Below are 12,185 nucleotides of genomic sequence, written 5' to 3' on the forward strand. Positions count from 1 at the left end.
ACCTTTTGAACCCCTCCTAAAATTGGCTTGTTCTCTCTCCTGTTTTAGAGTTTCCAAATTCGAACCACCGGGTTGTGAAGAGGAGACCTGGGAGGCCACCAATATGTGGTGGCCGGCCACTATTTCTACTTGGCCTTTTTGACCCCTAGCCGGCCGGCTAGGGGGGGTGGCCGGCCGGCCACTTCCAAGTCAAATAATGGGCTGGCCATGTTCCTTGTGTGATACACTATACAGCTGTGTAGCCTTTTCCCCCAGAAAAGATCTGTATCCGGGGGATATTTTTGTGGGGAAAGGCTTGGTCCTTTTCCCCCACCCTTTCCTTCCATGCTCCTTCTCCTTTTGGTCCATATAACCAGCAGGTGGCATTGGTGAGAGGGGTTGGAAAAATTCATCTTCAAACTTGCATACAAAAATCTCTCTCTATCCCTCTCTTTCAAGCAAGAAACTCCAAGCCCTACACCACCATTTCTTCTACAACACCAAGCTCCGCCACCACCACTCCATTTCCAGCAGCAAGGAGGTGTTCTCCAAGGCCTAAGGGAACCACAAACTCAAGCCAAGAGGCAACCAAAGTCAAGCCTTCAAGGGTAAGTAGTGTTCTTCCTTTTTTGAGCTTATTTTGGTATCTTTCCTTAGCCATACATGCTTATTGTTTTGAGCTCCGACCAAAACTGGAAAGGTCATTTTTTTGAGCTCATTTTCATGTCTCATTAAGGGCTCAACCCTGTTTGAGCCCTCCACCTTGCACTTGCTTCAATACCCTCTTTGTATGTCAATATTTTGCATGCTTTTTCTAGCCTACGTGTGATCTATTTTGGAGTTTCTCATGAACTGATATTAGGCTTATTTTGAGCCCCTCTTCAACATTGAAGAAGGGCTCATCTTTGTTTGGGACCTCCATGTACCACTTGTCTTTATATCCATCTTTAATCCCCTATTCTTGTATGACTTGGAAGCCTATCTTGGTTCCATTTTTGGTCATTTTATAGAGCTAGAAAAGTTCTTATTTGGCCCATTCTTCATGTTTCATTAAGGGCCTTTCATGTTTTGAGGCATATTTTATACACTTCATGTTATATCTCTCTTTTAATCCCCATTTTTGCATGCTTTGGCAGCCTATCATGCTTCTGTTTTGGGTCTTTTTACAGGCCTAGAAATAGTCTTATTTTGACCTTCTTAACATGTTTCATTAAGGGTCTTTTGCTGTTTGGTGAATATTTTGTATACTTTGTGTTATAGCCACTTTTGAGCCTCATTTTGCATTGCATTTCTAGCGTGTTTTTATATTGTTTTGGAGTTTTTACAGTTCTATAAATATGTTTATTTTTGGTCCCTCTTCAATGTTGTAGAAGGGAATTTTTTAGTTTGGGTTGTGCATATACCACTTGCCTCTTTGGCCACCTTTTGGCCCTTTTTCTTGCATGGGAGTGCAGCCATACCTGTGTTTGTTTTTGGGGTTTTTACAGTTCTGTAAAACATCATATTTTAGGCCCCTCTTCAACTTTGTTGAAGGGTCCTAACCTGTTTGAGGACAGCAGCTGTGAGTTGCTTTTTAATCCCATGTTTAGGGTCATTTCTTGCATGCTAGTTTTGCACTATTTTTGCTTGCTATTTGGTCATGTTTTGAACTGGAAAAATGCTTATCTTGAGGCTTCCTTGCTTCTGTCTTTTCATCCCATGTACCAATTATGCACGCTTTGTATAGCTGTAAGCCATTTCACGTACTTAATTTTACATTTCGGGAGAGATTCCATGCATCGGGTGTACTTTCGCCTCATTTCGGGGCTGTTTTCTCCCACATTTCATTGCTGAAAATCCATTAGCATGCTTGTATATCATTTTCCATGCCATTGCATTGCGTATGCCATTGCCTCGGTTTGCGTGCCCGCGTGTACGCATTTCGAGGCACTTCATTTTCATCCATCGGCCTCTTATGTGAGTGTGGCTGAGGCTCTCTCATGTTAGTATAAGTCCATGTTGCATTCTATATGTCATTTCCATGCCATTGCATTGCGTATGCCGTTGCCTCGGTTTGCGTGCCCGTGTGCACGCATTTCGAGGCACTCCATTTTCATCTATCGGCCTCTTATGTGAGTGTGGCTGAGGCTCTCTCATGTTAGTGTAAGTCTATGTTGCATTCCATATGCCATTTTAGCCATATTGCGTTACGTATGCCATTACCTCGGTTTACGTGCCCGTGTGCACGCATTTCGAGGCACTTCATTTTCATTCATCGGCCTCTTATGTGAGTGTGGCTGAGGCTCTCTCATGTTAGTATAAGTCCATGTTGCATTCTATATGTCGTTTCCATGCCATTGCATTACGTATGCCATTGCCTCAGTTTGCGTGCCCGCGTGCACGCATTTTGAGGCACTTCATTTTCATCTATCGGCCTCTTATGTGAGTGTGGCTGAGGTTCTCTCATGTTAGTGTAAGCCCATATCATATTTCCATGTCATTTGCATTGCGTATGTCATTTTCTCGGTTTGCGAGCCCGTGTGCACGTATTTCGAGGCATCTCATTTTTACAGCATAGTGCATACTAGGTTGTATCTTAGATCGCATTCTGTCATCTTCTCATTTTGCGTGCCCATGTGCACGCATTTCGAGGCATGTCATTCCATAGCATTGTGTATGTTAGGATTGTATCTTAGTTGCATTTCATGCATGTCATGCATATTGCATCGTATTCGGAATAGGAGTTAGCCCGGGCACGGGAAACGAGGTGCGTTTCGTACTCCGAGTGACGGAACGTGTCTCAATTCCCTAGTCACCGACACTCCGGATCATCCATGATGGAGTTAGGTTCTTGTCGTGTTTATACGTGCATTCATTCTATATTGAGTTGTGCAATTCTACTTCTCGGCCATCATGCCTCGGTATGCGTGATTGGTGGCACGAGGATCGAGGCATGCATATATTTGTGAAATACATTGCTATGCCCCTTTCCTGCTCTCTGATGCAGCAAAAATCAAGAATCAGCAGTCTTCCGAGGTTTGGCGCGCATTTCAAGAACAAGTGCAAAACAGAGGCTAATTGGGGCATCTCAGTGGATTTCCGCGCAAAGGCAACCCGGGCATGCATCATTCATCATCCGGAGCGGAGTCAAGGCAGTCCCTGGCTTGCATGCCAGTTTACAGCTTTCTTGGTTATTTTGTAAATTAATTAAGAATTTGTACAGTATTCGAACTGTAATATTTGGACTGTACTATTCTTTTATTCGGAACTATATTATTTATTCGGACCCTCTGCGCGAGGGCACAACTGTAATAAGTGTGCGTGTGTGTGTTGTATGTCTTCCAACCCCACGTCTTTCTCCCTTTTATTTATCCGCTTTTGATGGTTAAATTAGGGCATGTTTAAATTAGCATACAGTATGACAACATGTTTGCATCATTCATCTGTATTGCATGCACCGGGCTCGGCGCATCATACTAACTGCATTGTATTTTTCAATTCTAAATTGAATACATGATAGTTGTAGCATTTCATATGCCATATTAGAATAGCCGAGCCTGCTATAGTTTGCATTTTTGCATGTGTTGCATTAGGCATTTCTGTATACTTAGGGTCATGCATGATTTCTAATGTAGTCTCTTTTTTGGCTTGGAGTACCCGGTGAGCTTTATGCTTTAGCATCCTTGCATGCATGTGAGTGAATGCCATGATAGCATGCTTACCATGAGGCTATTTGATTGTGCGATATAACTGCCTGAATGCCTGTGGGTGAAGGTTGGGTTGTTTAAATTGGAACAAATCATTGACTGTGAGTTTTAAGCCCACTAGATAGTGGCAAAACCATCTCTTCTAAGCCTACCTGAGGGTGGCAAAATCTGCATTTTAAGCCTACTTGCGAGTAGCAAACCATCTTTCAAAAAAACGAACATGAAATGTTTTGCTCCAATTCAATCGACTCAGTCTATACTTGTATGCCGTGCGCATCACGTAGTAACCTAGGCTAATAACCGGAATAAGAACTCACAAAGTTTTCAAAAATAGATATCATGGTTAGTAGAGGCCGATCTTTGATCGGGCGAGCGGGGGTGCTCACGAAGTGACCTTCCCCAATCGTACCCAAGTTCCCGAGCCGAGGCAACTTTGGTGATGACGGACACGTGGCCTTTGGCACCGAGTCAGGGTTTCCTAAATTTCCCATTAAAAAACATTTAGGTGGCGACTCTGTATCTGGCAAAGCAGTCCATGTTTGGCACTTCTTTCAAAATCTGTTTTCTCAAAACGATTTGCCGGATTTGGACTCTTTGGTTCAGACTTAGAACCGTGATTACAAATCGAGTCCGAGCTGTAGCGAGGTCCCCCGCGGGCTTGTTACAGTTTCTGGCGACTCTGCTGGGGATTTAGAGAACTTGACTCGAACTCATGATATCTGTTTTTGACTACACTTGTGTGTTTCTTTGCATTGCATTTGCGTTGGTGCGCCTAGGACACCGTGTTTGCCATCTGCTATTCCTGAACGGTTTGCCGGAGGCTTGTCTTGTCAAGGCATGACCATAAGGCTGACCGGTTGTGGGCTCTGCCAGTATGGGAACATGAACCCCGGTTTTACCGGGGCACCCTCTTTGACCATTCGACCTAGTGCATATTCGGATCCATAGTGACCATTCCAAACTAGGACAGGTTGCTTACCCGTTTATAGATTGTTTGAAACCGCTGTGTGCGTAGTGAAACCCTAGCTCCTGACAAAATAGGACAGGGAAACCCTACCCCAACATAGGGGTGTTTTGGCTCTCACTTATCTGTTATGTGCTTTAGAGTGCGTCTCTACAGGAATGCATGTATCAGTATATGAGTTTGGGCATCAGGCCTGCGGGCATTACTATCAGTATTTGGGAGTCAGCTTTACCTGTGGGTATCAGACTCAGATTTGGGGCAGAATTTTGGGACAGAATTCAGTAGAGGGCACACTCATTCAACTTTGCTCGTATCTGTTCAGATGGAATCAGGCTGAGATGCTGTCTATTTTCTCTTTTGCTAGGTAGTCTGGGAACCATAGCTTCAGAAGGCTCCGATATTCCCCGAGGTTCATCGGACTTGTGCTGATAGACTTTGTCAGGTCAGAGATTCAGTTCAAAGGAAAATCAGTGTTCCTCCGCCAGAGACAGGGTAAAAAGGGCTAGTCGGGCACAAATCACCGGTTCAGCAGTTACCAGGTCAGCGGCCCTTATCCACCCCACCAGTGAACAGTCAGGCTGAGGTCTCAGTTTCTACTGCAGGGATAGATACCAGTCAGTTAGATGGATCAGCAGAACACATCAGAGATGGAGGCAATGATGCGCCAGATGCAAGAAAGTATGAAACTTATGCAGCAAGATGCTGTCCGCCAAGCTAAATTCGCCAAACAGCAGGCTGTGGTCATGGCCCAGTAGGCCGAGCTCATCACCAAGCTACAACAGCAAAGCGGTGCGTCCGCTTCACAACAAGTTCCTCCCCCAGCAGGAGCTCCAGCACCTAGGGAGACGCCAAACGTCCAGGATGATACGGACATTCCAGGCGGGCCGGCTCCGCCCCCAATTTTACCTCAACTATCCAAAACACCTACCAATCTACTGGACTCTCCCTCCGAGTTCGAGGTCGACCCCACAGCGTTGAAGTTGAGCAAGCTCGAAAAGCTGTTCAAGAAATCCCAAGGGGTAAAGTCCATCCCGGACATTGAGAACGGGTACACCGACGCAGCTGTAACTCTGCTGGACAGGTTCAAGATGCCTCACATCGACCGTTTTGATGGGTCAGGAGATCCCATGGTCCACCTGAGTCTGTTTTCAGATGTTTTGCGCCCGATGGGCTTGACAAGATTACAGAAGCTCTCCCTTTTTGGCAGGACCTTGTCAGGTATTGCGGTCACCTGGTATGCCAAATTGGAGGATTCAGTAAAACGAAGCTGGGAGGAGATGGCCGAGGCCTTCGTCGCACAATATTCATACAATACCCAAATCGAGATTACGACCCATGATCTTGAGACGATGAGGCAGGAGCCGAAGGAGAGCTTCTCAGAGTTCGTGGCCCGCTGGAGAGCCAAAGCCTCAATGATGACCATTAGGCCAACGGATAAGGATCAAATTCGGATGATTGTGCGCAATCTCCAGCCCAAGCTAATGCAGAAAATGATTGTGATCCCCTTCCCTACTTTCTCAGATTTACACGAGATGGGAGTGCAGATTGAGGATGCTATGAAGCAGGGCCTTTTTGACCAGGAGAAGGAGCAGCCCAGGAGGGCGTTTTCCCGCAGTTCGAATGCGACCACCAGCGGTGATGCAGCTGCAAGATCTTCTGACGTGGGCATGGTGGCTACCACCATATAAAAAACAGCTACCTCATTCACTAGTGCGTCCGGAAGTAGCTCCCAAGGAACCAAATATCCACCCCGAGTCAAGAGGGTTTTCACCCCGCTTTATATGCCTTTGTCAAAAGCTCTAGAGGCCTTAATCCGAAAAGGACATCTGAAGCCATTGGAACAACGGCCTTTACCTGATCCTATCCCTGCAAAGCCTGATCAGACTAAATACTGCGCCTACCATCAACAAACCGGTCATGACACTGACAGTTGCTTTTGTCTGCGCCATGATGTACAAGATCTGTTTGACAATGGGGTCATCCCCGCACCAGGTCCTGCGAAGTCTATCGGCACTTGATCAGTGAACTTGAGGGATAACGTGATGTGATTGAGGGATGAACCACCTGCGGGCGGCGCTCAGTTTACTCCAGATATGGCGTATGGCACGCACCGTTTTGAGCAGTTGGCGAATGCTACATGCTGACTTGGGTATTGGGTCAGCTTTGTTTTGAGTCTGTCTTTTTGTTTTGAGTCAGTCTCTTTTGTTTCGGGTCTGTCTTATTGTATCGAGTCAGTCCTGTTGTATAGGAGTCAGGTGATTCCAGGGGGTGTTGCCTCGGGCATCACCATTTTGTTTTGTGTTTGTCTTTTCGTTTTGTTTTGAGTCTGTTTCTGTCAGGGAGCCAGTTGTGCCAACAGATTCTGAATGAAATAGCAGTGGTTTTTCACGCTCTTATGTTTGCCTCGGCCATGTGCCAATGGTGCCAGAAAGTTTGAATGGAACGGCAGTACTTTTCGCCTACTCTTCTGCACCCCGAAATCATTGCATTGACCTAAGTTTTTCAAAGCTTTATTTAAAAAAAAAAAAAAACACCGCGGTGAAAACAAAGGGGAAGGAATTCCTCGGAATTTGCAAAACTTTGATCAATTGAGAGAAAGAGAGGCATGCTAAGCCCTTAATGAATGAAATCATGCTTATTAGCGTGAGTACTGAGAAGGATCCTGGCTTGATCCAGATTGGTTCTACACTATCTTCAGCGCGAGCGATTTGTCGCTTTCTTGAAAATTTTCAAAAATAAAATGCTTTGCGCGGCCTTGCGAAGACCTGTGTGGAATCACTCCTGAGATTGTGCAGCCTAGGATCGCTCTCAGCCTCGAGACTCAACCCCTTTGCTTCCAAACCTTGAAACTTGAATTCAGAAGGTTCAACGGTCAACTATGATGTGAGGCCTGTGCGGCCGGATTTGAAGCAGCCCTCGAACAAGAGGCCAGGAAAGTCAGGTCAAGAAGATCAGATCTCATCAGAAGAAGCTTACAAAGCAAAACAGCAGCCATTCCCCTGGATTCAGATGACTTCAGGATCTCAAAACCATTTGACATGGACAAAGCTACACTTTTACCATTGAGAGGCTCGCTAGGCCGAAAACCCGCAACGGGCGACCCAGGAAAAAGTTAGAGCAAGAGAAAAATACAAAAAAAAAAGAGCAGAAAGAAATATGCAAAGAAAAGAACAAAAAACAAAATCAAAAAAGAGGGAAAAGAATTGAAAAGAAAGAAGAACAAAGCTCGCAAGGTCGAAAACCCACAACGGGCGCCTTGGCAAAAGTTACAGCCTAAAAAGGAGAGGTTAATACCCGAGTGTACCTTAACCTCGAACTACGTGAGGCTTGATTCCCATCTTTGGGATACGTAGGCAACTTCATTCTGAAGTCCAGCCGTAAAACAATTCGATTGTGTCCATGCGATGGTTCTAGTTATCTTTGTCTTCTCTGTATCTGAGGATTTGGTTGTGTTTGTCGCTCTGAGGACTGCCTACAATGCGCTGCGGTGCCATCCAAACAAGGGGCAAGTTTCCGTTGCCTTTCAACGCACCGCGGTGTCATTCAAACATGGGGTAACTTTCCGTTGCCATGCAGTGTCTTTCAGACAAGGGGCAATTTTCCATTGCTATGGATCTGAGGTTGTGCGTCTCAAGGGTAGGTTCCGTGCTCATTCAGCGTCGGTCGTTTGCAAAAATAGTTTTTGAGAATTTTTACTGAGGTTGACTAATCTTTTCGAAAAGTGTTCAATTTTCAAAACTGGACCATTTCTTGGACCCAAAAGAGGAAAATTTTCAGTGCTCACAGCCTAACTTGCATGATTTTAAATCAGAAAATCGAACAAGCATGTTAATCTAACTCTCATGTTGGTCAAAATTGTTTTAGTAAAAAGCAAAAACAAAAAATGGTCAAAATGATGAACTAGGGGCACAGTTGAGTCAGGTGTTCTGTCTTTTCCCCTTTGTCAAAATACTTGCCAGAAAGGGCGCTCTACTTGTCGGAAAGGGCACCGTATTCGCCAGAAAAGGGCACAACAAAGGGCAAAAAGCTCTCACATCCTCCAAGCAACGAGATATCAGGCAAAGTGCGAAGCGCGAACTAGAATGGGGCAAGATATTCCACTCCATCATCTGGACAGATCTTATCACGTCCAAACTCCCCAGCAAAGCATCATCAACTGATGTTAGCTGCAGACTTGCTACACACCCAGTTGTAGCACAACCTTTCCGTGGGAGGAATTCACTAGCTGTGAGTGGAAGAAATAGAATCTAGCAGAATGCTAGGGGCACGAGCCCATAATTTGCTGTTTATCCATCAACCACCCAGGGGGGGATGAAAAATGAGAGATTGAAGAAAAGAGAGATGTGCGATGAGAGAAAAAGTGAGAAAAGGGCTTTTTTAGAAAAATAGAGCTTGAGGGCCGAGTGACGTAAGGGTCACAAATGAGAGAGGGTGGGGAACACTACCCGGTGAAATAGGCTCCCCGTGCACGTCTGAGTGTCGTGTCTTTTTGTTTTATCTCGATTCTTGTTTTGAGTCGTTTCGAGTGTTACTCGATGTGTTTAGGTTGTTTCCCTTTTGTTTTCCGTGTTGAGTTGTCTTACTGTGTTCAGTCGTAGGCTCAATACTTGGTCGAAAGCTCATCTCTGAATTTCAAAAATAAAATCATTTTGCGCTCCGAGTGCCGTGTCGTTCTCCACATCTGTGCAAAACAAGATCCGTTCTTTCATAAAACCGCAGGGTTCAACCCAGGTCATGTCAGAACAGTAGAACCAGGACCTAACTGAAGCTATATATATGGTTCCGGACTGCAAAGCAAAAGCAAAAGAGGAAAATGTCGGGTGTCTGAGTTTGTTTCAACTTCAGTAAGTTCCAGGACTACATTCCGTATGTACCTCTTCAAGTCTTGCCAAAGCTCCGAAGTATGAGTGTGTCTCTACCTCAAGCTCAAAATCAAGGCTGCTTCAAGCCAAAATGGCGATCAAAAGTGTTTTCCCTGAGTACCATTCCCCGCCAGAGGCATCTTGGCTGTGTTCGCAATGAGTTCCTAGGAGACCAACTACGACGGTGGAAACTAGAGTTCGAATGGCTGATGCCTAGAACGCAAAGGTTCGGGATTTCGGAGACTAAAGTCTGGTTTAAATACCCAGAGGCGTGTCCTCGGCTTGAAATCTGTATGGAAGCCCCATAGGTTGAGATAGCGTGTATGCACCTCAATTCTGGATACTGAACCAACCTAGTCTGTCACCCCGTTGGTGAATAGGGAAAGTTGTGAATATGATCAGGAAGAAAGGCAACATCCAAAGTGTTCTACGTGAAGAATCCTTGTCAATATTTCAGAGCCTTTGTACTGTAAGTTGAAGGTAAGTGTTCGAAGAGCACAAGAGGAGATCCCCATCGGAGAAGAGCGGTTCACCGCCACTCACCTCATGAGGTGCTTTCTAAAGCGCCGCTACACTTGTTTATTGCGTTCATTAAACATCATGCATTGTATTGCATTGTACCTATCAAGTTTCTTTCTCATTCATGCACGATATTGTATATACGGTTCGTTCAAAGAAGTTCTGTTTAAGATCATTCATTTAGTGTATCAATCACACTTCACAATTCACTTCATTTCTTTAGTGTATCAATCACACCTTATTCACCCTTAGTGTATCAATCACACTTCATTCGTTTAGTATATCAATCATACTCTGTTCACTAAGTGCATCTATCACACTTTGTGTTTACTTTCAGTATATCAATCATACTCTGTTCACTAAGTGCATCTATCACACTTCGTGTTCACATTTAGTATATCAATCATACTCTGTTCACTAAGTGCATCTATCACACTTTGTGTTCACTTTCAGTATATCAATCATACTCTGTTCACTAAGTGCATCTATCACACTTCGTGTTCACATTTAGTATATCAATCATACTCTGTTCACCAAGTGCATCTATCACACTTTGTGTTCGCTTTCAGTATATCAATCATACTTTGCTCACATTGTGCATCTATCACACTTTGTGTTCACTTTCAGTATATCAATCATACTTTGCTCACATTGTGCATCTATCACACTTCGTGTTCACATTTAGTATATCAATCATACTCTGTTCACTAAGTGCATCCATCACACTTTGTGTTCACTTTCAGTATATCAATCATACTCTGTTCACTAAGTGCATCTATCACACTTCGTGTTCACATTTAGTATATCAATCATACTTTGCTCACATTGTGCATGTATCACACTTTGTGTTCCCTTTTAGTATATCAATCATACTTTGTTCACTAAGTGCATCTATCACACTTCGTGTTCACATTTAGTATATCAATCATACTTTGTTCACTAAGTGCATCTATCACACTTTGTGTTCACCTTTAGTGTATCCATCACACTTTGTTCACTTCACCCTTTGTATATCAATTACACTTTGCTCAAATAGTGTATCTATCACACACTCGCTTTGCCCACTTTGTGTATCAATCACACACGCTCATACTATGCCTACTTTTTGTATCAATCACACGTGTTCGCTCCATGTATCAATCGCACACTCTCGCTTTGTGTATCTATCATACTTGTTCACTTAGTGCATCTATCACACTTTGTGCTCACCCTTTTGTGTATCAATCACATGTTCGCTCTGTGTATCTATCACACATGCACACTGTATTCGCATTGAGAATTCCATAATTTTCTTACATCCTTTCTGCACGAGGTGTAGTTTGGCTCGAGTTTACTTGCTTGCCTAGCATTCGCTTAAAATGTTGCATTTATTTCGCATAATTGCTTCATTACAGCTCTCTTTGCATGATCATGAGTGATAACCGGCTTCGCGTAGCGTATAAGTCCAACTTTCAAAACCGGCTTCGCGTAACGTATAAGTCCAACTTTCAAAACCGGCTTCGTGTAGCGTATAAGTCCAACTTTCAAAACCGGCCTCGCGTAGCGTATAAGTCCAATCTTCAAAATCTTCTTGCATATCATTTTGCATTTTACCCCCCTTTTCCTGTAGGCATGCCTGCGGGCACATCTTTGTCTATCTTGTCTACTTTGTCTAAGTCTTCGGCCTTGTCAAAAATGGGTCGTCTATGGGCTTTGACATTCACTCCCGTCATTCTTATGACTTCCGAGTTCTGTCAAAGAGGGGCAACTGTAGACACCCCATTTTTGACCGACCTTGAGACTCAGACGTCACCAGTTGAGCACTTGGTGATATTGCATATGTGCTCGTTCAGAAGTTTCAGAGTCGCGGCCGTGAGCCCTGCCTCCGGACTTCTGAACCCTCTTCTGTGCCTTGCCTCGGTTTGCGAACCAGGCTCGGTTTTCTCTGTTTCTTTTCCTGAGGGGAGGGAGAGGTCCTGTAGACCGTCTCTCAGTGGCCGTGGGCTACATTTGGTGGTCGTAGGCCATTTTGCCCATTTCGGAGTCCGGTTTCCGGTTTTTCGGGACCGTTGGCCGTGTGCCTCGGTTCGGGACCGCTTAACCATCTCCATTTGCTCTGATTTTTTGCATACATCTTATTTTCTCCCTTTTGAGGGACACTGGGGTCTGAGAAACCCACTTCGTGGTGGAACGCCA

Source organism: Camellia sinensis, chromosome 1 (genome assembly GCF_055761805.1).
Source record: "Camellia sinensis isolate YWXY chromosome 1, ASM5576180v1, whole genome shotgun sequence".
NCBI classification, from domain to species: domain Eukaryota; kingdom Viridiplantae; phylum Streptophyta; class Magnoliopsida; order Ericales; family Theaceae; genus Camellia; species Camellia sinensis.